The sequence below is a fragment of the Felis catus genome, chromosome D2 (assembly GCF_018350175.1).
Source record: "Felis catus isolate Fca126 chromosome D2, F.catus_Fca126_mat1.0, whole genome shotgun sequence".
NCBI classification, from domain to species: Eukaryota; Metazoa; Chordata; class Mammalia; order Carnivora; family Felidae; genus Felis; species Felis catus.
The window spans coordinates 4631030-4649943 of record NC_058378.1 but is presented as its reverse complement, the minus strand read 5'-3'; the positions used below and the strand labels follow the sequence as shown (position 1 = coordinate 4649943).

The 18914-nt window shown below is 42.3% G+C and overlaps 2 long non-coding RNA genes across 5 annotated transcripts in view; one reads left to right on the top strand and one right to left on the bottom strand.

The window, feature by feature from the left end:
- Positions 1-2072, top strand: part of LOC102902289 — a 111276-nt gene extending 109204 nt beyond the window's left edge. For all 3 annotated transcript variants that reach the window (XR_006586821.1, XR_006586820.1, XR_006586822.1), the window contains one exon: positions 831-2072. This is a non-coding gene — a long non-coding RNA (uncharacterized LOC102902289). The remainder of the gene's footprint in view (positions 1-830) is intronic.
- A 1660-nt stretch (positions 2073-3732) lies between these two features.
- LOC109492942 lies at positions 3733-15241 on the bottom strand. Of its 2 annotated transcripts, none has more exons than XR_006586827.1 (5): positions 12426-15241; positions 8659-8824; positions 5374-5656; positions 4699-4842; positions 3733-4028 (listed from the first exon to the last, which is right to left on the bottom strand). It is a non-coding gene; the product is annotated as an uncharacterized LOC109492942 (long non-coding RNA). The 2 variants fall into 2 exon arrangements; XR_006586828.1 differs by having other exon boundaries at positions 3733-3931.
- Between the last annotated feature and the right edge of the window lie 3673 nt (positions 15242-18914).

Below are 18914 nucleotides of genomic sequence, written 5' to 3'. Positions count from 1 at the left end.
GTGGGAAAGGTCAGATTCTATGTAGTGAAGAGTTCTCTCCCTCCGTTTGGTCAGCACTAAATCATAGCACCGTATGTCCGTAGAGCTCATTTGTGTCTAGTTTTTGTGGTAAAATGAGATGTTTCATGTCCTTTTAATTGCCTTATGGATTTCAGTTACTAGTTGCAAACTGATGTCTCAAAATTGGCCCCCGGGTAGTCTACAGGTTTCCAGTCTACAGAGTCATCATTATTTTTAAGTTATTGGTAATTCTCATCCTTAAAATTCAGATTGTTTTTTAAGAGAGAGACAGAGAGAGACAGAGCACGAGTTGGGGAGGAGCAGAGAGAGGGAGAAAGCATCCTAAGCAGGCTCCCTGCCCAGTGCAGAGCCCAATGCGGGGTTTGATCCCATGACGCTGCGATCATGACCCGAGTCAAAATCAAGAGTTGGATGTTTAACCAACTGAGCCACCCAGGCACCCCGAAATTCAGATATTTCTAATAAAACCCATGTTTCTGGCTTCTGTAAAATAACCCAAGCTCTGGTGACACCAGTCCTGTATTTCTACGGACAACCGTTGCTTGGTTTGAGTAGCAGATGCCACGTTTAGACAGACAAGTTCCCTATTCTGCCACATTCTACATCCTTTTCTGATTTTTACCCTAATGAGACTTAGTTGGCATTTATAATCATGTTTGGCAGTAGCTTTTGTGATAGTAGGCCTAAAAGGAAAATAAAACATTGCTCAGAAAAGTTGCTCATCAAAAGTGGACAAATGAAAGCCAGAGTGAGAGGGGCATATGTTTTTGGAAACGGTCATGGAATTTTCTGGAAATCTGTTTTTCTAGATTCCTTGCATCTACTCATCCATGGGGAAGAAGCGTGCACATTCAAAAGCAGCTCCTGGCCACCGTGCTCCATGCTCCAAACCCTGTGTGTGGCTTTTGTGGCAGTGCCACATCATGGGCCGTCAGGGACGCAGTTATTCTTCCTCATGAGGGAGTGCTGAGGACCACTGACCGCTGTGAACCCTTTTCCCAGCCAGCAGTCTTCGTTTTCCCTTTGTGTGATTTTCTGTCACGATAAAGACAGAGTTTTCACCTTGTTGCAGAACAATTAGCACCATGACTTTGTTTCACAAATTACAGAACTAATAGAAATTTGGGCAGTTTTTTTTTTTTTTCCATCTCTGCCTTGTTTCATGCTGCTTTACCTATCATCTCTGGGGCCTCAAGGAGCCATATTATGATCCTATAGATCCTGGAGCCCGTCGGACTTTGTCTTCTAGCTCAAGTGTTGAAGACTCCAGTGCAGGGAAAGGAGATGGGTGCAGGTGTAATCAGAGAGACAGGCTGTTTCTGTAATTTGTGAGAACTGTCAGATATATAATTATAAATATAAGGTGCAAGAAGATGAGATTAAGATGCTATTTGGGGAAAAAGAAAATCCAGTTAAGGTATCCCCAGTTTCCAAAGGGAATATATATTGCCAGAGTAAAATAATGGGCAAGAAGGCAGTTTTCGTTATGCTGTGGCCTTGGCCCCAAACACAATGCAGAACTCCATTGCACAGAGACATAATCTGCCTGCACCAAGGGCAGGCTTAGGATCTCTTACCAGTGCAGTTTTGAGGGGAGGGAATCACTGGGATTCCCACCCCTGAGTCTCAGATCTCCCTGCTTGAATGGCAAGGGTCTGAGGCAACTCTAGCACCAGCTGCAGCCGCTGTGAGGCTCACTCTTCCCACTGTCTCAGTACTGCGAAATGGTTCTAAAAAGAGAGAAGGCAGCCAAATGAAACAGAGACGCCTGGGTTTTTGGCGTGTCTCTGCCTTGCCTCTCAAGATTATGGAAAAACAGCGTCAGAAGGCAGAATGGATATTTATGCATACAATCTCTAACTCGTTTGAAAGATAGGCACCCAAGGGCAATAGTCAGATTCATAGAAAAACTCCTCCCCCGTGAAGATGAGCTGAGCACAGGGTCTGCAAAACAACGTACGTGTAGGTAAGCTCGTCACCAATTTTACTCATGTAACGTAGAGCATTCCGTTTATAAATAATAATAAAATATACAATACTTTGGTTATGAATTCTGTATCAGCAATTGATTCTTCCAGAAACTTTCATTGATTTTTGCCAGACTCCTGTATCCATAGCCAAACTATGATTGCAACTGATGAATGAGTGTAGTTCCGACATGAATGTTGATTCATATTTTCATTCACATTAACACGTAAGATGGAAATAAAACAGGGATGTATGTCAGATCTTCACTCATTTGTCAATGAAGCGAATGACTTTGCTAAATACTATCAGAATGTAATTTTTGAACACTATAAGACTAAATCATCAATTTTTGTCCTATTCACAGTATAACAGCTACAGACACATTTTTGACTCTAACCTGCATTATTAACTTCTTTTCCATCACTTTGTTAGATGTAAACAATAAACACAATGATAAATCAAGCTTTGAGTTACTTCATTTGATGATTTCCACACTGTAAATACCATCTCCGAGGCTGATGTCAAGCTCCAAGGTAACATCATTGACAACATGCAGTTACGAAGAAGTCACAGTGGCACACTGTTTTATAGTATTTCTACCTAAGGATACAGTTAGAAGTAATTAACCACAAAAGCATAGATAATAGTAAAATGTAGTCACCTAATTGTGAAGTGAACAGTTTTGAGTATTTTTTACCTTCAGTTTCAATGAAATTAATTTGTAAGCTTATATAATTACAATTTTAGTAACAGCTAAATAACAACCAGCTTACAGTATTCCTGAAAATTAAGCGATCAGCTCCTGTCCAGTTAGCAGAAGTTGCTTCCTGCCCGCCACTGGATGAGAGAAACCCAAGAGAGCATCACAGACCCTTGACCCCACTTTCACGGACCACTGGTTCAATTTCTATCTGTGTACCTGTTATAGATGAGGTGGGCTGGTCAGTTCCTAAAAGCTTTCATGAATATCTTTGATCTTCTCGTGGAAGCTTTTTTAAGACGGAGCCTAAAGCCACTCTATACTCCAAGATGCCACTCATTTTTAGGTGAGTCAAAGTAGCATTCTTGCTAAGAAAACGGGCTGGATTCAGATCTGCCAATTTCTAGTTGTGCCGATCTTTGGGAAGCTATTTGTTTTCTCTGAACTTTGGTTTCCTTATCTGCATTATTTTAGTGCCTGCAGTAGGGTTCCAGTGAGGCATAAAAGACAGCCTGGGTGATACTGCTCAGCACAGAGCCTCGTACACACTCAGTACTTGGTCAATGGTAGATCTGCTTCCTCTTCTTGTCCCCCTTCTTCAAACCCAGCTCCCAAACTGCATCGTGTAATACACGCACCAAAAAAACAGCATAGCCAACGTGTTAGTGGTGACAACAGAGGTTAGTTCACTTAATCCTTAGCGTAACGTCGTAAGGTTAGGTACTCTCCGTATATTAATTTTACGGGTGGGGAAACTGAGGGCAGAAATGGTAAATAACTTCTAAAACTCACAGAGCTAAAAAAATAAAATGGAAGCACGGCTCTTTTCTGATTTTGTAACCCAGTTTTAAAAACTGGTTTATCAAGATATGACATGAAATACCCTCAGTTGGGAAATTTATGAAACATGAAAGATAAATTCTCTTTTTTTCAATTTTTTTTATGTTTATTTATTTTTGAGAGAGAGAGAGACAGAGCACGAGTGGGGGAGGAGCAGAGAGAGAGGGAGACACAGAATCCGAAGCTGGCTCCAGGCTCCCGGCTGTCAACACAGAGCCCGAAGCGGGGCGCGAACCCACACGAATCGCGAGATCATAACCTGAGTTGAAGTCGGACCTTTAACCGGCTGAGTCCCCCAGGCGCCCCTCTCACAGTTCCAAAGACTGGGAACAGCAAGATCAAGATGCCGGTTGATTGGGTTCCTGGGGAGTCCTCTCTCCCTGCTTGCATTCTTGCAGTGTTCTGACATGATAGAGAGAGGGATCCTTCTGTCTCTTCTCGTAAGGGCGCCCATCCCAGTCGTGAGTGCTCCGCTCTCGTGCTTCCCTTGGTTTCCACACTAGACAGCATGGTTGTGGGAGCCACGCGTCAGTCAGGCACCTGCACTGCTGTGCACTGAACTGTTCCCCAAGCGTCTCGGCTAATGAGCACATCTCCGTTCCCCTCTTCCTCCCTAGAGAAGAGTGTACCTGCCCTGCTCTCTGAAACCAGAGGAAGTGGCTTCTATCATGTCTTTGTCTCAGAGCATCATGCAACCTTGGCAAGCAGAGGGCTGTGGCGATCAAGAGCAAGACTGTTCAGAGTCTGGCCCTGCCACTTACTACCCTTGTGAACACGGCCAGGCCTCCATCTCCTCAAGCTAGGGGGTGATGGTCATAACAGCATCCACCTCATAGAACTGCCACGCGAGGGAAGTGTGGCGATGTCTGGGAAGCTCCCAGGGCGGTATCTGGCCCAAAATGAGAACTGACTAAACTTGATGTATCTTCTGTTTGCCCACTTCTTCCCCCTATGTCACGATCTCCGTCTGCACCATCATATTTATCCTCTTCACTGTATCCTCTTCATTGTTAACATCGTCACCAATCCCAGATGAGGCAAGGTTGTGAGAAGTGAGAGGGCTCAAAGGACTGTCTCACAGGGGACCGGGGAGAAGACTCGGGAAGTGTGGGATATTTTATTGATGATGGTGATAATAAATAGCACTTACCTTTTCTCGCGATACTTACTAACTGAGGTGATGCATGCTGGTGAGTGCCTCCGGTGTACTATCAGGATGTCCTTCTCACAGGAACTCTTTGGGACCAGTATCATCGCCTTCGGTTCACACAAAACAGGAAGTAAGCTCAGAGGAGTGAGGTGAGGGTGGACATCTGTGAAATGGGGAGTGACACGTGATGCCAAGTGTTAGTACTTCAGTACTCACCCTCTTTCTACGTTTATACTTTGGCTATCAAAAGAATAGAAGAAGATGGGGCGCCTGGGTGGCGCAGTCGGTTAGGCTCCGACTTCAGCCAGGTCACGATCTCGCGGTCCGTGAGTTTGAGCCCCGCGTCGGGCTCTGGGCTGATGGCTCGGAGCCTGGAGCCTGTTTCCGATTCTGTGTCTCCCTCTCTCTCTGCCCCTCCCCCGTTCATGCTCTGTCTCTCTCTGTCCCAAAAATAAATAAAAACGTTGAAAAAAAATTAAAAAAAAAAAAAAGAATAGAAGAAGAAACGGAGAAGACAAAAAAAAAAGGACATAGGGACAAAGGCAAAGGGAAGCGTAGAGAAGGGAGAGAGAAAGCAAGCAGTGCCGGAGCCTGTACGTGTCACATAACACATTTGAACACGAGTAGGGACACGGGTCTCTCACCCCAAAGAAAGGTTCTGCGTAGGGATGTGAAGCCCAGGGGGGATATTTACCAGCCTGGGGGTCGGAGTCAGGGGACGGTTCAAGTGCGCGGAGGACCAGGGTGTGGGGGCCGTTGGAGACTTTCCCAACAACTTCACCTTCTTCCAAAGTATACCCTGCAAGTGCGTCTCAGAGAAGATCTTGCCGGGAAATGGGTGCTGGCGACTGGTTCTTCCGTTTTCACGAGAAGGCATCAGGCATCCGGAGGGAAGCAGTCATCCGGGCAAGGAGTCAAAGTTGCTTGGTGAAGGCAGCCTTCATAGCCGTTCCGGGTAGTGCACATGCCTGTGCCTGCTGTGAATATGACCATTTCCTTTGTTTTCCTGAATAGGTTTAGATGGGCGTGTTCCTATCAAAATAGGCTCCCTGTATGGAACCCTGGCCATACGCAGAAGGTCTCCAGAATATTCCAGATTCCTGATTATTTAACACTCCTTCCTACTTATTTTTCTGCTCTTGTATGTGTAAAATGTGTCACCAATGAAATGTGGACTCTGCTGGGTCCTAGACTGACCCTTGCAGGTAACTATTAAGTCAGGACCCCGTAATTAATGAACTAGATAGTGATCAGCATGTCTCTGTAGAGTGTTGGTCTTGTTTCCTCTCTTACTGCTAATTTCTTTTCATGTGTCTCTCCTCAAATTGTGAACTGCTAACACACAGGGATATCTCTCACATTCATTCATTCATTCATGCATTCATAATTGCTAGTTTACTAGTTAATAAAAAGATCAAGAAAATCAATTGAGAAATTTATATTGCTCAACCGTCTGTTTCCTTTCATCCTTATTTAAGGTAATTTTTATTTCAGGCATTCTTTGTTTACTCTGCAATAGATTGACTTGTCTCCTCTTTGGGAAGGATTTTCTAAAATGTTGCACTATAAATATAAAGCTAACGAAGAACCAAATCTGCTCAGTTTCCCCTTATGGCATTCAAGGTTATGTGGTCCTCCTACGTGAAATCCACCATGGTGTTTTGCAAGCTTTTATCATACATGACTATGAAGTAGTGGGATTGATGGGGTGCCTGGGTGGCTCAGTGTGTCCAACTTTGGCTCAGGTCGTGATCTTGCGGTTTGTGAGTTCGAGCCCTGCATCGGGCTCTGTGCCGACAGCTCAGAGCCTGGAGCCAGCTTCAGATTCTGTGTCTCCCTCTCTCTCTCTCTCTCTCTCTGCCCCTCCCCTGCTCATGCTCTGTCCCTCTCTCTCTCTCTCTCTCTCAAAAATAAACATTAAAAAAATTTTAAAGTAGTAGGATTGAAAGTCTCTTAAAGAGAATTGTAACAGAATTGCAGTAACCATAATAATTTCAGTAATATCATGAGAGTAATGTCATATCTTCTCCTTGCAAATTTCCTGATGTTATCCTTTTTATTAGAATGGGTTGTATTTTTGCCTTCTCTCACCCAGTCTTCCAAATTTCTTTCAATCAGAAGCAAATCTAATTTGAATGGAGATCGTGACTATTTAATTGCCCTGCTATCACTGAATGTGGCTGTGATATAATATAGTTAGAAACAATGGTAGAAGTTATGTCTCAGTGGAATTTTCAGCTCAACATCCCATGATTTTTATTGTCTTATCCTCTTGGATGAACTGATTTTGTACTTACATTAAAAAAAAAAAAAAGGTCCGTGCATTCTGTTTGATTTCAGGGAAGAATTTGTGCTTCATGAATATAATACATTTTATTGCACGACCTTCACCCAGTTATGTGATTCCCATTCTGATTATGTGCCTTTCATTGCTTTTGAGCTATTTTACAACTCCTCAAATTTTAGATAGCTATTTAAATGATTACTGTCTATAGAATAGTAAAGAATTTGGTCTATGGAATAGTAAAGAATTTGGTCCAGTAGAGGGACAAATCTAGCCTCTCCATGGAAAAGCCACTTTTGCATCCATTTGGAAATTCATGTCAATATTCCTGGTTTAGAGACATGCCTATTTTAAATTTAACTTTGAAGTGGTTTTAAAATATGCCTCGCTCTCCCATTTAATAATGAGTTAACTAAAACTCATTTGCATGTGTTTATTTTATATCTGTACAAGTGTTATGATTTTACCTTCAAAAAAAATCCTTTCGTAACAATCCCACTATCTTCTCAGTGGAGCTAGAGGGCCACCTCTGTCCCTCCACTGTGTTCCGTGTCATTCACTAACATTTAGAAACAAGTAATAGCTCTCCTTTCGCTATTGTCCTGAGGACTTTGGTACCACAATGCATTTCAAGTGAATAGTACCAGTGGCTTTCTAGCTAGTCATCTAAAAATTAGTGGTGGCATACTCAAATAATAGTAGCAAAGAATGTGGCCAAATAGAGATGTGGCTGTTGGTAGAGTGTAGAGCTTACATCTCAGTTATGGAACAAATACGTAGTGGTTAAGATGTCATTCATTAGAAAATGATTCTCTATGTTTAGCTTATAATTTTATGAGCCTGAAGGTAAAAGCAGCCTTTATTTAATGTAAGACTTCTTATTGCTGCTAAATGCAAAAGATCCATTGTTAATAGGATTCTCCTTTATGGTGGCACTCTATTCATGTATTTCAAAGAGGATTAACGCAAGGATAAATCCTTCTTGTAAATGCCATTCATTTAATGCCAGCCAAGGCTACCATTACCGTGGGAAAAGATCAGAGTCTTTAAAAATGGTCAAATGTGGGTATTCAGTGGGGAAATATAGATGACTTTTACATATCTTTATTCATCCTATTTCCCAGGACACAAGTGGGAGCCTCTGGGATTTAAAACCACTCTTTGGGATTTCCTAATAAAATTGCTTATTTCTGTGTATTTGTGTGTTGTGTGTGGCAGTCTTTTCCCACAGGAAACAAGAGGAGACTCTGAAAGCTCATTTATATTCAGAATGTTCATATTCCGGACCATGCTTAGAAACATTTATTTGGTTGTTGTTGTTGTGGTAGAAATCCTTGGGAAAAGCTTTCTAAGTGTATTTTAGGGGAAAGTGTGTCCCTGGGATAGTTACTTGGATCTGCATCAATTGAGGTAAATTACTTGAATGACAAGGGCTGCTGCATATGAGTTGGTGATGTTGAACAAACAAAAAACAAATACGATTTTTAGTAGAATAAAAAGTGAGCTTGACAATACAATTCAGGCTTGACATTCTCAAAAGTTTGAGAAGGTCTTGGCATTCGGCAGATGATTTCATAATGACTAACTTCCTCTTCCTGAAGGAAAGAGTCATAGCAACAGCCTAGCAAAGAAGGCACTGATTAGCCATGCGGGCTTTGACAAACGCAGACATGAACCAGGAAAGCAGATGCTTACCAGCAATTGATCTCCTCTCTCTTAGCCTCAGTTTCCTCTTCATAACATAAGATACATCTTCAGGTCCTTTGAAACTCATTTATCCTACAGTTTGGAATTTGACAACTTCATTTTTATTTTTGTTGTTGTTGTTGTTGTTGTTGTTCCATCAACCAGTTACAAAAGACTAGGTTAGAAAAAAAATAGCTAGAGGTTATAAGATCATTTAAGGACACATAACCTCCTGAAGAGTGGAAAGAAAAATTAGTGAGTGAGTCTATGAGAAGGAAGAAATGACCTTCTTTATTGCTTTTTAAAGTCTTTTTGCGGGGTGCCTGGGTGGTCAGTTGGTTAAGTGTCTGAAGATTTTGGTTCAGGTTATGATCTCACGGTTGTGGGATCGAGTCCCCTGGTAGGGCTTTGTGCTGAGCATGGAGGCTGCTGGAGATTCTCTCTCTCTCTCTCTCTCTCTCTCTCTCTCTCTCTCTCTCTCCCCTGCTCTGCTCCTCCCCCACTCACATTCTAGCAGTTGATCTCTCTCTCTCTCTCTCTCTCTCTCTCAAATTAAAAAAAAAAAGTCTTTTTGCAACAAAAGTTTATCGCAAAACTGCTGGTAAGGAAAGTGAGTAGTAAAATTAAGATCCTCTCGGTGCCACAGCCAGTTCTTACTACTGTGACTGAAAAATTATTGTTTTGGGGGTGCCTGGGTGGCGCAGTCGGTTAAGCGTCCGACTTCAGCCAGGTCATGATCTCGCGGTCCGTGAGTTCGAGCCCCGCGTCAGGCTCTGGGCTGATGGCTGGGAGCCTGGAGCCTGTTTCCGATTCTGTGTCTCCCTCTCTCTCTGCCCCTCCCCCGTTCATGCTCTGTCTCTCTCTGTCCCAAAAATAAATAAAAAACGTTGAAAAAAAATTAAAAAAAATTGTTTTTTTAAAAAGGCTTTGTCATTTGCTGCTCAAAGAAAACAAAATTAGACTAAACAAAGTGACAACCAAATGGAACCCCTAAATCTCCAAATTGTTTTCCCTTCGAGCACAGGGCTTTATCTTATTCAATTTTGGGGGTGGCATTAATGAAAGTGGCCTTTTGCTTGCTGCTTAGAACATTAGCCGATTAGGGGCACTTGGCTGGCTTGGTTGGTGGAGCCTGCGACTCTTGATCTCAGGAGTTGCGAGTTTGAGCCCTGCATTGTGTGTAGAGATTACTTCAAAAGAAAATCTTAAAAAAAAAAAAAAAAAAGAACATTAACAGGTTAGTCAGTGACTGTATCAGAGATATTTCTGTATTTCTGTGTGATCCCACCTTGGCTTAAGATTATCTTCAAAAATTTAAAAAAAATGTTTACTGTTTCTTTATTTTTAAGAGAGAGAGCACGCACACATGCACACACATGCAAGCAGGGGAGGGGCAGAGAGAGGGACACACAAAATCTGAAGCGGGCTCCGGGCTCTGAGCTGTCAGCACAGAGCCCAATGCAGGGCTCGAGCTCACAAACTGTGAGATCATGACCTGAGCTGAAGTCAGATGCTTAACTGACTGAGCCACCCAGGTGCCCCTTAAACATTTTTTTAAATGTTTTTATTTATTTTTGAGAGAGACAGAGACAGAGACAGAGACAGAGACAGAGACAGAGACAGAGTGTGAGCAGGGGAGGAGCAGAGAGAGAGGGACACACAGAATCGGAAGCGGGCTCCAGGCTCTGAGCTGTCAGCACAGAGCCCGACATGGGGCTCGAACCCATGAACCATGAGATCATGACCTGAGCCAAAGTCGATCACTTAAACAACTGAGCCACCCAGGCGCCCCAACTTATGCTTATCTTATAAAAACCAAAGAAGCCAAAACAACTGCCAATCATGACATGTCCACGAGAACATTTAGAAATAGAGATGATCAAGAACAAGAAAATAAAAATCCCTCACTATTCTGCCATCCAAATATAAATGTTAGATGTTGTCACCCATCTAGTAAATTACTTACAGAATAAGATTTTATTGTACTTAAACAGATATAGATGTATAACTTTTTTTCCTCCTCATTATACCATGAATCTTTTTATGTTATTAAATATTATACTCATGTATTTCTTTTGGTTTTAAGATGGTCTATTGTATGGCCTTCCAAAATTTATTGAAATAATTTCACTTATTGAATATTATGCTATTCCTTATTTTTTACATGCATCTTCCCTTGAATTCTTTTTTTTTAATTTTTTTAATGTTTACTTCTCAGAGAGAGACACACACAGAGCACAAGTGGGGGAGGGGCAGAGGGAGGGAGACACAGAATCCAAAGCAGGTTCCAGGCTCCGAGCTGTCAGCACAGAGCCCATCGCGGGGCTTGAACACATGAGCTGCGAGATTGTGACCTGAGCCAAAGTAGGACGCCCAACCGACTGAGCCACCCAGGCACCCCCCCCCCTTAAATTTTTTCAGTCAGTAGACATGTATTGAGCATTTACTGTATCCCAGACACTGGTCGATGAAGATATTATGCACAATGGGATACACAAGGTCCCCCTGCTCACATGGAGCTTCAGTTGAGTGGGAGATGAGTATAAATCTCAAACTCATCATGTCTAAAACTTATCTCATTAACATCTGCCCAAAAATACTCCCCTGAAGCCCTGTGATTCACTTAGACTTTTGTAGTCAAGCCGAATTCCTTCCTTTCCCTCGGTCCTCGTAACCGAAAATTCACTGATTGTATCGATCGTCCATTCCATCTTCTAAACAAGTTCTTGAAGCCCTTTCTCTTCTATGTTTCCATTATCATCTCCCTAGCATCATCCAGTAATGTTCTCATGGTCTCTCACAGGACTATTGCCATCACTCGTTACCTCTACAGTCTTGGTAAGTACTGGTTTATGACTAACTCTAGGTTCCCAACTCAATCTTTTCCAAGTCCATGAAATTCTGTCTGCCATCCCCATCCTGAAGTCCATGAAATGTTTTCTCTGATGCCCCTCTTCTGTCCCATTTTATGAATCTTTGCTGATGTTCCCTCCTTTGCTGTTCAGTTTAGACCCAGTATTTCATACCAGCATGTTAGTCGCAGCTTCCTCACAACACAACACGACTCACAATGTGCCTGACAGACATTCTTCAATTTTCTATTTAAGAATATTATTTAATAATGAGCTCTCACCTTCACTGGTTTCTCAACTTTTGGCTGGTAAAGTCCCTTTCCCTGAAATATTGTGAACATCAGATAAGCAGAGACCGTCTCTGTCTGAGGAAGGACAGACAGGCTGAGGCTCACCTTGCTTCAGCTCTGTGGCCATGCACTGCAGGCGACCCCCTGGTGTCCAGGTGACCTGCCTCCCACTAAGAAGTCAATGTAACTGAAAATGGTGACATCAAGTGGAAATATTTATTTCTCATTTGGGATATGAGCCTAGAGCCTCTTTTATGTGTGAATAAAACCTTCTAATGTGGCAAATAGGCAAAATCCATATGATGTCAAGTAGAGCTGGATATAAAGACTAAGGTGACATGTATGCTTCTGTTCCCTTTCCTCGTTATAATGTACAGAAGTAGCTTGTGGGAATTGAACAGCCTAACCTTTGTGGCACCATGTCATACTACTGATATTAGATCCAGCTCATGAGTTCCTCGAGAAGGAAACAGTCACACAGCCAATGGCCAAGATGTCAGCAGGTTGAAGAAAGATTGACCGATGGCTTTTTGACATACCTGTGTATGATACTACCTTCATGATCTAATTTACCGTAGCTCAATTACAGGGCGATGTATTTGAACCCAACGCTGGCCCAGTTTCACATACAAACCTGTAGCAGTGATGCACTCTAAATTGTCAGAGGCAGGTGTTACCCAGGAGAATCATGATTCCACACGGTTGGGGAATTTACTGCCCAGGTATATTCCAGAGGGGTGGTGGTGCTTTTAGCCTAGAGTACATAGGCGGAAAAGGATGATAGTGTCAGATGAGCAGATGTATGTCATTCCTGTGCTAGCGAGTGAAGCAAGAGGCTCACTTTTATAAGACATAGTGGGGGAAAGAAAAATTGGCGTAGGGACGGTGGTGCAGGAGAACTCTACATATCCCTATTTGTGGTGTAAAGACAAAGGGCTTTCTATGAAGAGCAAAGGTGCTGAACATGCACCAAATACCACTGAAAACGAGAATTAGGAGACAGGACAGAGCAAATATTCAGAGCTGACCCACAATGAGGAGCAGCTAGAGACCGATGTCATTGTGACGATCACAATGGTAAACCATCTTTACCATCATGCTCGAGGACTGAGTACCTACCTAGTGTGAGTTAGGTTTGTGCTAACCAGTCTATTTCACATAATTTTCCTATCAAGACTATGAGGTAGGTCCTCCTATTATTGGCATTGTATAGGTAAGGAAATTGGGAAGGCAAACTGCCTTGACCAAGGTCATCTTGCTAGTATGTGCTACTCAACAAATCTGTGTCTAAATTTAGCTATTTTAACCTCCACAGAACATAGCCTTACCCAGTCAATGCCAATCTACTCAATGATATCTCACCATAATTATATACATTTATGCTTAAGTTAAGGTACTTTGTTTACAATTCTCACATTGCCATTAGGTTCAGACCTTTTCAAAGTTAAAATCCAGATTTAAATGCCACTCATCCAGGTACAGTTATGAATAAGACATTCATACCGAATAGATGCCTTCTGTCTATTCTGGTCAAATGTTGGTCTATTCTAGATACCAAATGTTGGTATCTAGATTTAGCATAAACTGTACCTTGTACAGAAATATCTGTTAAGAACAGGGTTTTGTTTTTTTTTTTTTTTCTGGACATGCTGCTCAAATTGTAGTTGTTGTGATAATTTAAAGCCCCTCACTTGGAGAAGAAACCCTCCCAGTGTAAGCGTATAAACTTAACCACTGAGAAGACATGCCTTCTGTTAAAGCAATGTAAAAAGATTTTGAGGTGAAAACACAGTGAACGTCTTCAGCTCTTTTTTTTTTTTGCTGGTCCTTTCAAACCCATACGGATTGTCCTTTGTGCTCTGTGTTCTCTGAAAATAATTGGTTTTATGAAAGTCCTTGTGACGGCCTGGTTAGTTCCACATCAGCTGTGACTTCCAGCCAGCTGGCCGCTCTTCTTTGTAGAATGTCGCCCCTAAGTTTTTGGTCATCGTTTTCTTCTAAAGATTTTCTCTCTTGCTGAATAAGAACGATGGATTCTTACTAGTTACTTTGTTGGAAAGAAAGAAAAGTCCCAAACAGTTGTCAAGTATATCATCTAATTACGGTTTTATTTGATTGCTCATCTCCGGGCCTCTCTGTGGGACCTGGAAACGGCCGTCTGATAAACTAGGCCTTCTCTTCCTTTGTGATTTGTGTACATTGCAGCCCAGGGTTATTAAAAAGATTTTTCTTTTAGGCAGAACATTTTTCTCCCCTTGGAACTTGTATTCCCCTGAAATTCAGGAGCAAAATTATCCATTTTTTTTTCTTCTGTTGTATCAACAATACGACTTTTTTTCCTGCTCAACTTTTTTTCATAACTCTGCTAGAATTCACCTCGTGACATGAGGAAATGTGTATCCCCGTTTCCCCTTGAGTGTTGTGCAGAACATTCTTCATTACTTTGGAGAACAAGGAAGACGAAAGATGAGGGGTATGACAATCAATGGAACGGTTAATAATTCTAAGCAGTGATTTTCAATGGGTAAAATAATGCCATGGAAGCCTTTCTAGCTTTTCTGCAGCTCTCAGGGTTCTGCCCTGGTTCACTTTTGCCCTGTTCTCCTTCTCCGAGGACAGGATTTCACTACTTATCCATCTCCGTATCCTACAGTGTGGACCTTGGGAACCCACAGAATCTCTACCTTCTGAGGATAGTCTTCATAGAAATTCTTGAGAAGGAAAATATTGCCGCTGACTCGCAAATGAGTTTCCTGGTGTTGGACCGACGGCTCACTGCCGGTCCGGTTAGTCGTGACCAGGGTCGTAAGGTTGTGAGACAGTTTGAGGAGCCCGTTGTAGACCTGAGGGCAGGGTAGGTGTATTTGAATTATGACATCATTAGGAATTGTGACTGGCCAAAGAGGTATACCATTTGTCTTCGAGAAGATTCTCTTTTTGACAGCCTTTAAACGCACCTCTCATTTCATATAGTTAGCTTTCTGTATTAAGGAAAGATGTTTAAGATATTTTTACATCTTACTTCATCTCATCATCTCAAGGCACCTTGACTCATTCACATTCAGAACCTTACAGTTCCCGAGGACACTTCTTTTCTCCTCTCTTTGGCTCTCGACTGGCACTTGGCCCTACCATCCGTCTCCCACGGGCACCACCTGGCCTACTGGCTGCTCTCACTTTCCTTGGCCGGACCAGAGATTCCGTCCCTCCGGTTTTCCTTCTTTCTGCTGCCTTGGGTAGAGCCCCTTGTTTTCTCTTAGATTCTAAGACCTCAGCTTCTGTGCTGAACCACTTTGTGACTACCTAGGATCTTTTCAGGTTTCCAAACCTTGCTTCGAGTATTCATGGGATTATCATGTTCAAATTATTTCTCTGGTTCCCCATTGTCCTTCTAAGGAGAGCTAATGAGAGCTCTTAATGGCAGAGGCAGAAGTTTCTTATAACTTCGTTGGCCATGTCTAAGAAATGGGAAAAAAAATATGGTTTTCATGTTTGCTTTCTGATATACAAATGAAAATCAAATTTGCATTTATTTAGGCAGGAAACAAATGGGTCTATTATGGTGAAAAATATGAAACAGGAAAACCTGGTTAGAAGGACATTTTAACTGTAATGGATATCTTTTGAGGCTAATGATATCGGTTAATTCTTATAAATTTTACATATTTTGATTTTTGACATTTGATCTTGGCAACCTTTGAGGCTGATTTGTAACTCTAGAAAAATCAGTCATTTCAAACTTACCTTGCTCGCCTCTTGATAGATTCACCATTGGTGATTCATTCCATCCAAAGAGGAAAAAAGAGTTTTTTCCTTTAATTCAAATATAATTAACAGACAGTGCTATATTAGTTTCAGGTGTACAATATAGTGACTCAACAATTCTATGCATAACTCAGGACTCGTTACAACAAGTGCACTCTTTAATCCCCATCACCTATTTCACCCACCACCCCCCCCCCCCCACCTCCTCTCTGGTAACCATCAGCATGTTCTCTGTATTTAAAAGTCTGTTTGTCTCTTTTATCCTTTGTTTGTTCATTTACTTTGTTTCTTAATTGTCACCTATGGCATTTGTGTTTCTCTGACTGAAGTATTTCACTTGGCACAATACTCTCTAGGTCCATCTATGTCGTCGCAAATGTCAAGATTTTTTTCTATTTTTATGGCTGAGTCATATTCCATTGTATATATAAATACCCCCTGTTTATCTGTTCATCTGTAGACGAACACTTGAATTGTCTCCATATCTTGGCTACTGTAAATAATGCTGCAATAAACATAGAGATGCACGTATCTTTGTATTAGTGTTTTCATTTTCTTTGGGCAAATACCAGTGGTAGAATTACTGGATCATATGGTGATTCTATTTTTAATTTTTTGAGGAATCGCCATAGTATTTTCCACAGTGGCCGTACCACTTTGCATTCCCACCAATAGTGCGGGAAGGTTACTTTTTCTCCACATCCTCACCAACACCTGTTGTTTCTTGTATTTCTTTAGTTTAGCTGTTCTGACAGTTGTAAGGTAACATCTCGTTGTGGTTTTAATTTGCATTTCCCTGATGATCCATCCAGAGAGATTTTAATAAATATGTCTGAGACTCTTTTTTTTTTTTTTAATTTTTTTTTTTTTAACATTTATTTATTTTTGAGACAGAGAGAGACAGAGCATGAACGGGGGAGGGGCAGAGAGAGAGGGAGACACAGAATCTGAAGCAGGCTCCAGGCTCTGAGCCATCAGCCCAGAGCCTGACGCGGGGCTCAAACTCACAGACCGCGAGATCGTGACCTGGCTGAAGTCGGACGCTTAACCGACTGCGCCACCCAGGCGCCCCTGTCTGAGACTCTTAACAGCAATATCAAAGCACTGAATGTTTTTCTGGTCCAGCCCCAGATCAGAACCCTACGTAAGATAGTGTATCACATTGTCATCCTAGTTCACTGGGATATAAGGATTTTTGAGGTTTGGTCACACAGTAGCTGGCTTATTTGGACAATTAAAACATGAGAAAGGCTTTTTAACACAAAGAGGTAAACCAGCAGTAAGCTGCCTTTCCCCTTAAATATTACCTGTCTACCTCACTGTGGATGGTCAAATATTGTACAACTTGTAGAATTATGATTTCAGGGTTGATTAAATCTTTGAAAGCTGATTTCTTTAAGTTGGGTTTGGTCTGAGACTGAAGGCATAGACAAGTCCATGCTTATAAGTAATGGAACTCCCTAAATTTCTGTTGGCTGATAATTGATCTTAATTGGGCGGACCACAGACTCCAGACTGGGAAGTTAACACGGGGTCCTGAATGGCCTCGGACATATCCTGGTTGTTTAGGTAGCCATTGCTTCGGTAAGAAAGTCATTACACGTACACGGTTAAATGTGATTTACGTGATTATCTTTACCTACACGATACTTTTCCTGTAAGTAAACTTAGAAGTCAGAGAAAAAATTGTCTACGTATCCTTACTTTTATTTTGAAAATACTGTTACTGCAACGAATGTGCATTCGTGAACACGTGCCAGAGAGTAATGTAGATCACGTGTAAGCCCTTGCAAAACTCTCAGGCCGGCCACCTCGGCACAAGATGATTAAGATCATATGAAGCTTGGAGTAGCCTTACTTCTACTTTCTACAACCTGATGGAATATTTTATTTTTATTTATTTTCCCCTTTCTCCATGCACCAGAAGTGAATCAGGTGGCTTAGCACGTGTGATTCTGCGGCTACCAAGATGTTGGTGTGGAGGTGAGTATCTGCAGGTGTTTGCATTTAGGACACACCCATGTCCATTTGAACCTATTCAGACTTTTCTTCCAACGGTCCAGAGGGCAGTATTGCAAGGCAATGCCACAGAAGGTTCTACCAAGGTTGCAAAGGAATGGGTTCAATCCTCAAACACAGCTTTTAAATTGAATTAAAGATTTTTGTTGCAAAAGAACCCATAAAACAGGGGCGCCTGGGTGGCTCAGTCGGTTGAGCATCTGACTTCTGCTCTGGTCATGATCTCAGGGTTTGTCACTTCAAGCCCGACATCGGGCTCACTGCTGTCAGCACAGAGCCTACTTGGAATCCTCTGTTCCCGTCTCTCTCCGCCCCTCCCTTGCTCAAAAATAGGTAAGCATTAAAAAACCCATGAAACGAAAAGGGATTACTCAAACTGTACGTAATGATCCTTTTCCCCATCTGCTGAATTTGTTTGCATTCCTTAAAGCCTCAGCCATCGAAGAGGCAAGTTTGAAAGCTAGCCGTTCACATCTCCAGAGCTTACTCATCTTGAACAAGGCAAGGTCAATGATCCTGCTTAACGACTCTGTTCCCAGCTTTTTAAGGTCCGCTATTCTATGTACGACTGATCCAGCACCTAAAAGCAAGCTTCAAATATGATTGCACTCTGAAGACTCAGAAGCTGGCTTTTGGCTTCCCAGGCCATTACTTTCCCTCTGGTTTTAGTTTTGGCCTTATCCTGTGTCTTCTTTGAAATTCTTCTCTCCTGCCTTGTCCAGGAGAACCACCACCTACGATGACACTCTGGCCTTTGCCTCCAGGGCGCCTCAGAACTCAGAGACCAGATCACAAAGAAGGGCAGTTTAGGGGCACCTGGGTGGCCCAGTAGGTTAAGCATCAGACTCTTGATTTTGGCTCAGGTCATGATCTCACACGGTTCGTGGGTTTGAGCTCCGAGTCAGGCTCTGTGCTGCAGCGTGGACCTGCTTGGGATTCTCTCTCTCTCTCCCCCTCTCTCTGCCCCTCCCCCACCCTCTCTCTGTGTCTCAAAATGAATAAACATTAAAATAAAGCGCAATTTAGTTTCAGTGCCCTCAGATGTTTCTCTTCCCTTCAGAGCCTCTTATTAAAGATATATGTCTGGGGGGCGCCTGGGTGGCTCAGTGGGTCAAGCGTCAAACTTTGGCTCGGGTCATGATCTCACAGTTTGTGAGTTCGAGCCCCGCATTGGGCTCTGTGCTGACAGCTCGAAGCCTGGAGACTTCCTCAGATTCTGTATCTCCCTCTCTCTCTGCCCCTCCCCTGTGTGCACTCTCTCTCTCTCTCTCTCTCTCAAAAGTAAATAAACATTAAAAAAAAACCATAAAAATAAAAAGATCTATATCTGGGCTGAGAG